This window comes from Salarias fasciatus, chromosome 10 (genome assembly GCF_902148845.1).
Source record: "Salarias fasciatus chromosome 10, fSalaFa1.1, whole genome shotgun sequence".
In the NCBI taxonomy this organism is placed as follows: domain Eukaryota; kingdom Metazoa; phylum Chordata; class Actinopteri; order Blenniiformes; family Blenniidae; genus Salarias; species Salarias fasciatus.
The window spans coordinates 16657745-16671636 of record NC_043754.1 but is presented as its reverse complement, the minus strand read 5'-3'; positions in this window follow the sequence as shown (position 1 = coordinate 16671636).

Here is a 13892-nt window from a genome sequence, read left to right as displayed (position 1 = left end):
TGCAAAAGTCAAATACCGTGGAAACACCACCAACCCACATGCATTTGAGCAGGATGTCCCCATGCAGGACACCCTGAGGGCCCTGGACAGCTGTGTGAGGGACAGGCTGTGTCCCCCCAGGTGTGTGAAGGAGCGTTGCCTCCTCAGCAGGTCCTTCCTCCCTGCTGCTATCAGATTCTACAGCCAGCACTGCTCCAACTAGTCCAAACACACACCATGCACTGTTCTAAATGACACTCCTGTGTATTTGTCTTTTCATGTCTCTCACATTTTTCTATAATATTGTACATATGCCTGTCCTATATGTGTATTTAAATAATATGTAACTCATATCTGTTATTAATATTATAGCTTACATATGTGTTCTATCTTAAATGTATATTAAATTTATATTTGATTTATATCTGTCAGTGTATATCTGTTATTTCTTTATATCTGTCTGAAACTTATTTTTAAACTATATTTAAATTATGTCATTTAGCTTGTATCTGTTATTTAATTATATTTATCCTAAATTTATAGTTAATTTTTCTATGTATGGTTGGACCTTGTAAATTCTCATATTTCGCATTTCTTTTCTGTTTCTATTTCTTTTCTCTGTGCTGCTTAACATTGCAATTTCCCCCTGTGGGACAAATAAAGGAATTTCAATTTAATTCAGTTCAAGGTTTTACAATGATTGCACTTTATTTTCTCAAAACATGTTACATTATTGAAGGTATATGTAGCCTTTATTTTTATTTACTGTTTGAATGAAAAAGTAGCCTGCAACTTGTTTGCTGTTAAATATAGTTGCTTGAATGCTTCTGTTGCATTTGAGATGAATAAAATGTGTTTCATACAAGTTTTCTCATGAAGTACTACTAGTTTACAAATTAGTTGTTCCTAAAGTATCGCAATAATCGTGATGAACATTGGTATCGGGATATATCGGGATATATCGGGATATATCGAATCGTGACCCATGAATCGTGATACGAATCGTATCACCAGATACTAGGCGATATACACCACTTACATATATATATATATATATATATATATATATATATATATATATATATATATATATATATATATATATGTACGTGTGTGTGTGTGTGTGTGTGTGTGTGTGAAAGGAGAATATATGTGTGTGATGAGAGGGTCAGAATGAATTATGTCTTGTACAGCCCCTCATTGACAAACACAATATTTCACTCACCCATGATCAAATGTGGCAGCAGTCTGGTTCTCCTGGAGTGTGACAGTCTATCAAAGTGATTCTGGAATTATTTGAGTTCATACTCCAACCTCACAGGAGTCCTAGCCTTTCTGAGGTAAATAAGTTACCTATGATACGTGTCTGATGTACGTAGATATGATGTATAAAGCTGTAAATGGTTCTACATACTTTGTTATTAGCAAATCAAATTATTATTTTCTCTCAGTCCCTTGCTTGTAGTCTCGTTCCTTCACTTAGTGAGGTTAAGCAGTGCCCATTTCAGTGTATTGAGTGTCATTTTGTTAATGACTTCTTGGGATTTGAGGCCAGTTGTATGGCACAAGGCCAATGCACTTGCACCATGCAAACCTGTGACCTCTTTTATAATGTAATGCAGGTTATGTAATGTTCAGCCTTTCAAACTGGGTAAGGAGTGAAAAATAGTGACATCTGTTTTCTGCAGGGTTTTTTGTTAACCTGAAAGTTTGTTTATCACCACTTTGGATTTCTAACCAAAAATTGCAGATGGAATTTGATTGGAGAAAATTTAAATGAGGCGAGTGGTTTTGCACCACTTTTGTATCAAGTAAAGAAAGTATACTCAATTATCTCTGAAAAATGTAGTTTTGATCAAATATAAATACCTCTGTGAATGTTTGCACAGTGTACCAATAACATTAACATATTTTCAATCCTTTTTTATTTGTGTATATTTCACTCAATAATTTCATTGGTAAATTCCTGCTACTTTCCTTAAAATCACAACAAATCAGAGTTGGAACATTGAGTACTGATTTGATTAACATACTTCTAAACTTTTCCAAAGAACAACAAAGCCTGAAGAAAACTAAGTTTTCGAGACGTAGCAACATGAAAACACTCCAACCTTTGTATAGCTTTTGCTGGGTCCAATTGCCTCTCTGCTGTAATAAAGCCTTGCCCAAGGCTACCTGGGCATTTGCACTGTCACTTTAACCCTCCTGTTATGTTACTTTTTTAGGAACAGCAATGATGTTCCCGGGTCAACTTGACCCGGTGCGTGTTTAACTATCCAAAAGATGTCCAAAACCAAAAAAATCCTAGCCTTGCCCAAGGCTATCTGGGCATTTGCACTGTCATCTTACCTGTCAGTAACCTGCTGCTGAGAACCACAGCCTCATCAGGCTGAACTCAGAAGAATCTGATGGAGGCAATAATATCTTCATCCTGTATGATTTATTGGAGACTGCATGTTTCCTTCTGTCACTAAGGAATGAATCAACTCTGAACTCTTAAAAAAAACACTTTGCATGGCATACCTGAACACAAAGCACTGCTCCTCACTACAGCTACACAGCAGACTGAGTATATAATATAAATGTGTGTTAACACTGTCAATGCGGGTCCTGGTGCTGCTGCTGGACTGTAGAGCTACTAGAGGAACACAGTCTGAACTGATGGTTCTGATCCTGAGTCAGAGAGAAAGAAAGTCAGATTCTCAGTAGGTTTAGAGGATGTCATGTTGTTGGTATTAATTGGAGCTGAACACAGAGTTCTGCAGAGTTCATAACACTCAGAGCATTTCGTGTTCACTGTGTAGAGTTGTTGTCAATACACTGTGACGACGACACATTGTATTTGTCTTTATTTTTTATGTTTGCTGGTGAAGTAATCTAAAAGTAACTAAAAGTAATCTGGTACATTACTTTTTAATTGGAGTAATTAGAGTAAGTTACTGATTACAATTTTTGACAAGTAACTTGTAATTGTACTGGATTACAATTTAAAAGTAACCCCCCCCAACCCTGATCAACAAATGGATGAATGAGAAAATGATGAATAAATGAATGGTTTATGTAACAGAATAAGACAATAAGATACACAAATAATCAACAATGATAACAAACAATCCCGTGCAACAGGATTAAAGTATAATCATCATCACATGGTGCTAGGATAATCAAAAGACTGAATAAATTAGCCTAGCTGGCATCCCACATACACAGAGCATGGAATAATGCAGGCAGCATAGCACAGCTAGCCGATTAGCATTAGCTTCACCCATGAAAGAACTGAATCTACACTCAAAAGGGCCCACTTAAAACACACACGGCGGCTAAAACATGCTAATAAAGGTGCACAACATTTGTCTGACCTGAATACTAACACGCTTTATGAACTTATATCGACTCACTCTCTTCATGAACGCATTCTCTATGAACTAAGCCACCTGCAGTCACACCGATGATAAGCTCCGCCCACAAACCCGTCTTACTAGGACCCATAGCTATCCAAACGGGATGCCTGACTAAAATGAAAAAAGCATCAATAACAAAACTAACAGGGAATTTGTAACAGGATGCTTTTTTTAATTTGTTTTTTTTTTTTCCTTTTGTTTGTTAAGGTTGGTCTGTGTTGTTCCTATGAGTTTCAAAATATGATTTTGAGTCTCAGCCTCCAGCAGCACCACAAAGAAGATGGTCCAGGGAGGCCTGGACCAGACCTAACTGAAGCTTTACTAAATAGAAAAGGTCTTAAGCTTGACCTCAAAAGCAGAGACTGTGTCAGCCTCCCTAACAGAAACTGGAAGGCGGTTCCACATGACAGGAGCCTGATAGCTGAAAGCTCTGCCTCCTTTTCTACTTTGAGAGAACCAAGGAACCTCCAGCAGACCAGCACTCTCAGAATGAAGCATTCTCCTGAGACAACATGGGACTAACAGCTCTTTAAGATATGATGGAGCCTGGTTGTTCAGAGCTTTCTAGGTTAAGAGAAGGATTTGAAATTCTATTCTAGATTTAACAGGAAGAGACAAACTTTAAGTTTGTCTTTAAGACAAACTTCTAGTTTGACAAGTTGATTGGATCCTCCCATCCTGGCTGGCTGGGGGACTCCACAACTGGGTTGGGTGGGGTAGGGGGGCGGGTGTCAATGTCCCAGCAGTCTTGGCCCACAACTTCTCCCGGTGTAGAAGACCCCACTGGTGGTGTTTCCCATGATGCTCAGTGCCGTGCCATGGTCCCAAATGTATCTGACGAGAGTGGGAGTGTGTGTATTTGTGTGTGTGCATGTGTGTGTGAGTGCACGTGCAATTTTGGTGAAGGCTGTTGAATACATTATAAAACATTCCATTATATATTGATTGTTGTTTTATCATTTTAATATTGCGATGCACTGTGAGGTGTCTTTTTAATATGAAAAACACGCTATAAAATAAGATTGATTTGATTTGTTCGAAGTACACGGTGAAATCAACACAACACAGAATGGTTGAAAGCGGAGCTCATGGGTTAATTCAACACTGGGAGGCACGGCAGCCAGCTGAGCTAGCCAGGTGCAGCATGCTGAATGTCTTTACATAAGGCCTTCATGTGACTGATGGGCATGGTGGCGAGCCGATAGTTGAAATTATCCACCTGAAAAACCACAGAAAGAAAAATCCTCCAGACCACTTTTATTTAATTTGAAGGTTTAATTTAAACATGCTTTGAGCTGTTGGGGAAGAAATAATTTGGTTGAAAAATATATGTTTTATTTTATGTACTGCCTTTGCTGAGTTTAATTAAAGTCAATGTCATGCTATCCATGTACCACTGTAGTGTGTCCATTCTGTCAAAAATACCATGAAAAAATACCTTGTCAATTAAACAATGTGAGGATCAAGCAACAACCCTAGGTTCTCCCCTGAGAACCAGACAATAAAGTTATGTGCCCCCCTGGTTATATAGTAAAGTATACATAAATGACTATTTCTTACAGGTTATACTAATTTCCCTTCCTCTTGGATACAAACATAACATCCTGTGAATGTTTTTGGGTCCTTTTCTTTTGCTTGTTTTTGTTTTAATGGTATCTTATTTATAAAAACATAAATAAAATAAATTTGAAAAAAAAGTGCATGCTGGGAAATGCCCTGTGAACTGAGGCTGCTGGTTGTCATGGTGATGCGATGTCAACAAGTCAGATTTGAATTTCTGTATTTTTCCCCTCACTCTTTCCTGGACTGTCGGTGTGCTATCCTCCACAGAGCCTCAGAGACGTGTTTTCGGTGATTTTCACGACGAGTTCCTCCTACCGTTCGACTTTCACGTGCAGAACTGCAAACCCTCTTCTGTAAGTTTGATATTAACCACTTAGTCCAAACCAGAAAAGTCCAGAAGAACTTCTGAGTTGCTCACGAGTCACTGAGAAAAATATAATGCAAAAATAGCTATTGAGCCGAAGCTAACATCAAATGGTAGAACGTTCTACACTCATATAGCTCTTTCTACGCTGCTACAGCAGAGCACAAAGCGCTTCGCTGCATTGTCACACTCACACACACAATCACACGCCAGTGGAGGCAGCTGCCATGCAGGGCGCTCAGTTCATCCACTGGGAGCAGTTAGGGGTCAGGGGTTCAGTGTCTTGCCCCAGCACACTTCAGCATATGGACAGGGAGATGGAGAATTGAACCAACAACCTCGACTCTACCAGCCGAGCCTCAGCCGCCCCAAACGCTTGTTTTATATTCAGTCACATGTTTTTCTTCAACATAATTCACTTCAGCTTCAGTTTCATTTAAATTCAGCTGCTAATTCAGACGTTAGGCCTTATCAGTCAAAACCTCCCCGTTAGTTGAAAACATCACACTTATCTTTTTGTGTGATAATCTTTTCTGAGTCTAGAGTGACTGTAGCCTCAGTTTCATGAGATTCATTCAGATTCCAGATGTTTCTATGTACTGCAAAAAGCTGCAAAAAGGTTGATTATTGAAAGTCAATGTGTTCAGATGCATTGTGCTGACTTTGGGCTCATTTGGAAGAAAGGAAGTAAGAGTTCATTTCATTTGAAAAATGAAAAGCGAAATGGTGGCGAATTTTGTATCCGAGATGGCCGCCTTCCTGTTGGTCCCACAGATTTGAGTCAAGAGAGTTTTCTGTTTGTCCCCTCATGCTCTGTCACTGGTGTGAATTTCGTGTTCCTACGTCAAAATATGCCCACTCTGTGGGCCATAGGGGTCTGATTGTAGGTGGCGCTGTTGAGCCAGTGTTGATCTGTCACTGTGGAGGTATAAATTTTATTGAATTTTTCGCTGGGCCAATCGCATAGATACCAAAAAAACCCCACATTCAGCTATGTTCAGGGGGTCAAAAATGCATTCTCGTGGGGCAAAGACTAATAATAATAATAATAATAATAATAATAATAATAATAATAATAATAATAACACAGAAGAAACTGTGCAATAACAATACCCTTCGCCGTTACACTACGTGTTACGGCGATGGCTAGTGAAATGAAATGTATTTGCAGCAGTCCTCCAAGATGAACCAACTTGGACCGATTGGGCGAAACAGAGAGCCTCAGATGTGCCCCCAACTGGGGTCCCAGGCACGGAACCGCCGAAAGTCAAACGTGCGCCCAGGGTATGAGCCTGACTGTCACCCCCGACAAAAGCGCCAGCTGCGCCCCCTTCAGGAGCTTCCTGCATGCCTCCAGCAGGAGCCCCACCCAGGCACCCCAGCAGGCACCCCCACCTGGTGGGGGCCCGGGCACATTCCCGGCGAGAGCCCCGCGTGCGCCCGGGGTTTCAGCTCTACATCTGCCCCACCAGAAGCTCCACCCAGGCCCACAGCAGAAAAACAATGTGTGCCCTGAGCCGGAACCCAACACACATTCCCGGCAAGAGCACTGCGTCCACCCAGGGTTTCAGCTCTACATCTGCCCCACCAGAAGCTCCACCCAGGCCCACAGCAGTAACCCCACCCAGGCCCCCAGCAGCAGCCCCTCTGAGCCCCCAACAGCAGCCCCCCTCAGCACCCAGTAGCAGCCCCCCTCATACGCCTCAGGCCCCCAGCAGCAGCCCCCCTCAGCCCCCAGCAGCAGGCCCACTCAGGCTCCTCAGCCCAATAACAGCAGCCCCCATCAGGCAGCCAGCAGCGGCCCCCTCAGGCCCACAGCATCGGCCCCCTCAAGCCCTCAGCAGCAGCCCCTCTCTGGCCCCCAACAGCAGCCTCCTCAGGCCCCTCAGCACCCAACAGCAGCCCCCCTCAGGCCCCTCAGGCCCCCAGCAGCAGCCTGCCTCAGGCCCCCAGTAGCAGCCCCTCTCTGGCCCCTCAGGCCCACAACAGCAGCCTTCCACAGGCCCCCAGCAGCAGCCCCTCTCAGGCTTCCAGCAGCAGCCTCCCTCAGGCTCCCAGCAGCAGCCCCCCTCAGGCCACTGAGGTCCCCAGCAGCAGCCTCCCTCAGGTCCCCAGCTGCAGCCCCTCTCAGGCCCCTCAGGCCCCCAACAACATCCTCCCTCAGGCCCCCAGCAGCAGCCTCCCTCTGGCCCCCAGAAGCAGCCCCTCTCAGGCCCCTCAGGCCCCCAGTAGCAGCCCCTCTCTGGCCCCTCAGGCCCCAAACAGCAGCCTCCCTCAGGCCCCCAGCAGCAGCCTCACTCAGGCCCCCAGCAGCAGCCCCACTCAGGCCCCTCAGGCCCCCAACAGCAGCCGCTTTCTGGCCCCCAGCAGCAGCCTCCCTCAGGCCCGCAGCAGCAGCCCTGCTCAGGCCCCTCAAGCACCCAGCAGCAGCCTCCCTCAGGCCCCCAGCAGCAGCCCCCCTCAGGCCCCTCAGGCCCCCAGTAGCAGCCCCTCTCAGGCTTCCAGCAGCAGCCTCTCTCAGGCCCCCAGCAGCAGCCCCCCTCAGGCCCCTCAGGCCTCCAGCAGCCCCGCTCAGGCCCCCAGCAGCAGCCTCCCTCAGGCCCCCAGCAGCAGCCCCTCTCAGGCCCCTCAGACCCCCAACAGCAGCCTCCCTCAGGCCCCCAGCAGCAGCCTCCCTCAGGCCCCCAGCAGCAGCCCCCCTTGGGCCCCCAGCAGCAGCCCCACTCAGGCATCTCAGGCCCCCAGGAGCAGCCCCTATCAGGCCTCTCAGGCCCCCAGCAGCAGCCTCTCTCAGGCCCCCAGCAGCAGCCTCCCTCAAGCCCACAGCAGCAGCCCCTCTCAGGCTTCCAGCAGCAGCCTCCCTCAGGCCCCCAGCAGCAGCCCCCCTCAGGCCCCTCAGGCCTCCAGTAGCAGCCCCCCTTAGGCCACTCAGGCCCCCAGCAGCAGCGTCCCTCAGGCCCCCAGCAGCAGCCCCTCTCAGGCCCCTCAGGCCCCCAGCAACAGCCTCTCTCAGGCCCCCAGCAGCAGCCTCCCTCAAGCCCACAGCAGCAGCCCCTCTCAGGCTTCCAGCAGCAGCCTCCCTCATGCCCCCAGCAGCAGCCCCACTCAGGCCCCTCAGGCCGCCAACAGACGCCGCTTTCTGGCCCCCAGCAACAGCCTCCCTCAGGCCCCCAGCAGCAGCCCTGCTCAGGCCCCTCAAGCCCCCAGCAGCAGCCCCTCTCAGGTCCCTCAGGCCCCCAACAGCAGCCTCCCTCAGGCAACCAGCAGCAGCCTCCCTCAGGCCCCCAACAGCAGCCTCCCTCAGGCCCCCAGCAGCAGCCTCCCTCAGGCCCCCAGCAGCAGCCCCTCTCAGGTCCCTCAGGCCCCCAACAGCAGCCCCTCTCAGGCCCCCAACAGCAGCCCCACTCAGGCCCCTCAGGCCCCCAACAGCAGCCCCTCTCAGGCCCCCAGCAGCAGCCTCCCTCAGGCCCCCAGCAGCAGCCCCCCTTGGGCCCCCAGCAGCAGCCCCACTCAGCCCCCTCAGGCCCCTAGGAGCAGCCCCTCTCAGGCCTCTCAGGCCCCCAGCAACAGCCTCTCTCAGGCCCCCAGCAGCAGCCTCTCTCAGGTCCCTCAGGCCCCCAGCAGCAGCCTCCCTCAGGCCCCCAGCAGCAGCCCCCTTCAGGCCCCTCAGGCCCCCAGCAGCAGCCCCCCTCAGGCCATTCAGACCCCCAGCAGCAGCCTCCCTCAGGCCCCCAGCAGCAGCCCCTCTCAGGCCCCTCAGGCCCCCAACAGCAGCCTCCCTCAGGCCCCCAGCAGCAGCCCCTCTCTGGCCCCTCAGGCCCCCAGCAGCAGCCTCCCTCAGGCCCCCAGCAGCAGCCCCTCTCAGGCCCCCAACAACAGCCTTCCAGAGGCCCCCAGCAGCTGCCCCGCTCAGGCCCCTCAGGCCCCCAGCAGCAGCCTCCCTCAGGCCCCCAGCAGCATCCCCTCTCTGGCCCCTCAGGCCCCCAGCAGCAGCCTCCCTCAGGCCCCCAGCAGCAGCCCCTCTCAGGCCTCCCTCAGGCCCCCAGCAGCATCCCCTCTCTGGCCTCTCAGGCCCCCAACAGCAGCCTTCCACAGGCCCCCAGCAGCAGCCCCTCTCAGGCCCCTCACGCCTCCAGCAGCAGCCCCCCTCAGGCCCCTCAGGCCCCTCCGGCCCCGCAGCAGCATCCTCCGTCAGGCCCCCAGAAGTAGCCCCCCTCAGGCCCCTCAGGCCCCCAGCAGCAGCCCCCCTCAGGCCCCAAGCAGCAGCCAAAAATCTGTAAATATTGATTAATTTCCTGATATTTTCATTAAGAAAATGTAAAAAAAAAATAAACCAAACAAAAAAAACAAATCTTGAAGAATTTGTCTTTGATAAGTGCAGTTTGCATGTTCACATGTTGTAAAGGGAGTCTGAACAACTTATTCTGCCCTACACCTCAAATTCGTTTGCACTGTAGACACACACTAGACTGATGAAGCTAATGTACCAAGTCTACACATATTTACATGTCTTTGCCCTGGTAAAGATGCTCTGGCACCATTCAAGAAATATATTAAAATATTAACTGTACCATCGATACAAGAACAAACATTACTGAACATCAACATCATGTTACCTTGTTGATAGTAAAGTTCTTTATGGCCACTTTTCAGAACAAACTAATTTACTAATTTACCATCAAGCTCCATCTGACACATGAAGCAGTAATTGAATTATGCACAACAGTGTCTTCCTAAATCACAACAGACATATTATAGTTACTAAACGTAACTACAGTTCTACGAGTGTGTGCGTGCCCACCTACGGGCTTTGCTATTGGTACTCTCCGTGGCGCACAACTTCCTTCTTCTGAACAGCCTAGGAGAAACGGAAGCAGGCCAGCTGGGATCTCAGGTAGGTTGGCACGCACACACTCGTAGAACTGTAGTTACGTTTAGTAACTGTAATTTCTACTTCATGTGATGCTTAGTCCACCTACGGGCTTCGCTATTGGTACACTACCAAGGCGAGGATAAATGTACGCCCAGCTGGACAGGCTGACAAGATTGGTGCAGAAAAGGAAGCAGGCAGGCCATACGCCCAGTACCGCCACACTAAACCCCCAAGACACCGGCAACAAGCAGCCTCGCACCGAGGCACCTACCGCAGACGTGTCTGATAAGCACCGTAACACAACGGCACACATACGCCAGCCAGGACACCCAGAGTCACAACGGCAGGCAACAGGACCACACACGGCCTGAATCCCCCCAGGGAAGCAGTAGCCGGTGTGATCAAGAACCAACACAGTCAAGCGACAGAACTCCTGTTCTCACTGAAAACTGACATGGCTACAGAGTCTGCGCACATATCCATCAGATAGGAGCGCACAAATGTGGACGCAGAGGCCCAAGAGGCAGACTGGCAGATGTCACCCACTGTGACACCTCTGCACAGAGCTGCAGAAGCGGCAACGCCCCGCGTAGAATGAGCGCGAATCACCGCGGGCAGCGGGTGGTTCCGTGCCTCATAGGCAGCCGCAATAGCGCCACCGACCCAGTGGGCAAGGGTCTGGGAGGACAGCGGGGCACCATGCCCCCTGGCTCCAAACCGCACAAACAGCTGGTTCGTAGTGCGAAAACCAGCCGTGCGCTCAATGTAGCAACGCAGAGCCCTGACCGAACACAACAACCGCAGCCAAGGGTCGTCCACTGACGAACCAGGCGAGGAGCAAAGTGCCCTGATCCGGATCACTCTCGACCGAAAGTCCGAAGTAATCACCTTGGGATGAAAAGCCGGGTTAGGCCAAAGGTGAACCAGTCCCCCGTCCTGACTGAAGGCCATGCAGGAAGGATGGACCGACAGGGCGCAGAGATCCCTAACCCTCTTGGCAGAGGCCAGCAACAAAAGGAGGACAGCCTTGAAGGAGAGAAAGCGGAAGTCCGCTTGCTCCAAAGGCTTGAAAGGGGGTCCCCTCAGACCATCCAGCACAGCGTGGAGGTCCCACGCTAAATAATAGCATAAAATTGTTATAGGTACACCTCTGCATAACATCCTTGTTAACATTAAAGAAAACAAAAAAGAAAGAGATATAGTTCAGTTTACAAGAGTGACTTTATTAACATTGTTTATTAGTCTGTAAAAGAAAAGATTTTAAGTGCATCAATTTGCCTGAAATTCAAAAATAATAATATCCTTGTTTAAACTGTAAACATTTTTGACAGACTAATTGCACCATTTGCTGCTGGAAAATAAAATTAAACAAAATCAATAAATAATAACAAATTCAAATTCACTTCAGCAACATTAACCCAGGAGCAAAATATATAAAACACTTTAACCTACAAAAAAAAAACAAAGAAAAAAAATAAAACAATTTGTGCTGATTTTTTGTTCCTTTTTTTATCATAATGAGGAAGCCAGGATTAATGGCTACAATGAGCACGTTTTGCAGTGCACAGCTTCTCAAAGCGAGGTTTGGCTTCACAAAGGTAAGATGTTGCAAAAGGAAGCATAATGCCCACAGTCCTCTGCTCTTAGAGTGGATACTGCCTTTCTATACTCAGCCAGCAGGGAGGAACAGATGCAGATGTTAAGACCCGCATCAGGAAGGCAAGAACAACGTTCATAGCGCTAAAGAACATCTGGCAATCCAACCTTATAACATCTCGCACCAAAATCTGCCTGCTCAACTCCAACGTCAAATCAGTCCTTCTATATGGAGCAGAGACGTGGAGAACAACAAAGACCACCATCAAAAGAGTCCAGACCTTCATCAATTCATGCCTGCGAAGAATTCTAAAGATCCACTGGCCAAATACCATCAGTAATGCAGATCTCTGGGAAAGAACCAACCAAGTGCCAGCAGAAGAAGAGATCAGGAGGAGAAGATGGCAATGGATAGGGCATACCCTGAGGAAACCATCAACAAACATTACACGACAGGCCTTGACCTGGAATCCTCAGGGGAAGAGACAGAGAGGCCGACCAAAGAACACCTGGAGAAGAGACCTGGAGACGGACGCCAAACAGACCGGCTACACCTGGAGGGAGTTGGAGCGAATCGCCCAGGACCGTGGACGCTGGCAGACTGTTGTGGATGGCCTATGCCCCTCTAGGGGTTTAAAGGCCAAGTAAGTAAGTAAGTATACTCAGCCAGAATTCTCTTTTGACTCACTATCTTCGTCTCTCTCCGCCTTTCTTTTCATCCCTGTTAAAAATGTCTTCATGTTGTCTCAGGGTTTGTTTACTGCGCTTCACATCGCAGCTCGTTGCAAAAAAAACCTACACCGTAGAGCTGCGCACACTCTGACGATGAGAGCGCCACTGCCAACTACTGGAGTGGATGTGCAATTACATTTTACTTTTGTCCGGCGGAAAAAAAAGCATGTTCCCCACGTTCACACGCCCCCCCGGACATCGCACTGCGCCCCCCCAGGGGGACGCGCCCTACAGTTTGAGAACCACTGCCTTAATCAGTCCTTTCAAAAAGATAGCCAAAAATAATTTGTGAGCTCAGTTACAAAGCTTCACCGCTGTTCTTAAGGAAAACATACTATTCTAGGGTGACCATACATCCTCTTTTACCCGGACATGTCCACTTTTTACGCCCTGTCCGGGGCGTCCGGGCGGGTTTTTTAAATTCAAGGAAATGTCCAGGGTTTTCTGTTTCTCATAGCTCGTGAACATAAATTGACCAGCGCTTTGCCCACAATACTATTAAGATACTTTGTTGCGTGATGTAATTACCGAGAGGCGGTCTTGTGAGCCGATCTGTGCCGCGTGCACACACACACACACACACACACACACACACACACACACACACACACACACACACACACACAGACGGAGCGGAGAAGACGGGGCTTCAGACAGCGGAGCACTTGTTCTTCTTCTTCTGTTTTTTGTTTTTTTTTGTTTTTTTTTATCAAGGTCTATTTATTCAACAGTTTTTGAAAACAATATTGCAGATATTCAGTCAAAGTTGGGGTTTTTTTTTCTCTCCTCAAAACACATAATCCCACCCTCAAACATACCCAGCCAGACTGTAGAAAGTAAAAAGAAAGAAAAAAATATACATATATATATATATATATGAGGGTGTACCCAAAAAAAACCGGAATTTGATTATAACTTTTTATTTCTGACATTTCAAAATAAAACACCACCGTCGCCTTCAAAATAATCCCCATCTGCATTCATGCAGCGCTCCAGCTGTGTCTCCCACTTCACCAATGCGTCGTCAGACCCGCGCGTAAAAGTGCCATTTTTTGCCGGCTGCGATTTTTCTGTCACCTCCTCCACATCTGCAAACCGCTGTCCCTTCAGCTCTTTCTTCAACTTGGGGAACAAGAAAAAGTCACTCGAGGCTTCATCTGGCGAATAAGGCGGATGGGAGAGGAGATTCTTCTTATTCTTCACCAGAAACTGCGTGACGCGCAGCGCCGTGCCCGCTGGCGCACTGTCGTGGTGGATCAACCGGGCTCCACTCCGCCACTCCGCGGGCCGCTTCCTCCTCACATCCTCACGGAGCCGTCTAAGGACTTCCATGTAGTAGTCCTGGTTTACAGTCTGACCTGGAGGGACAAACTTGCTGTGGACG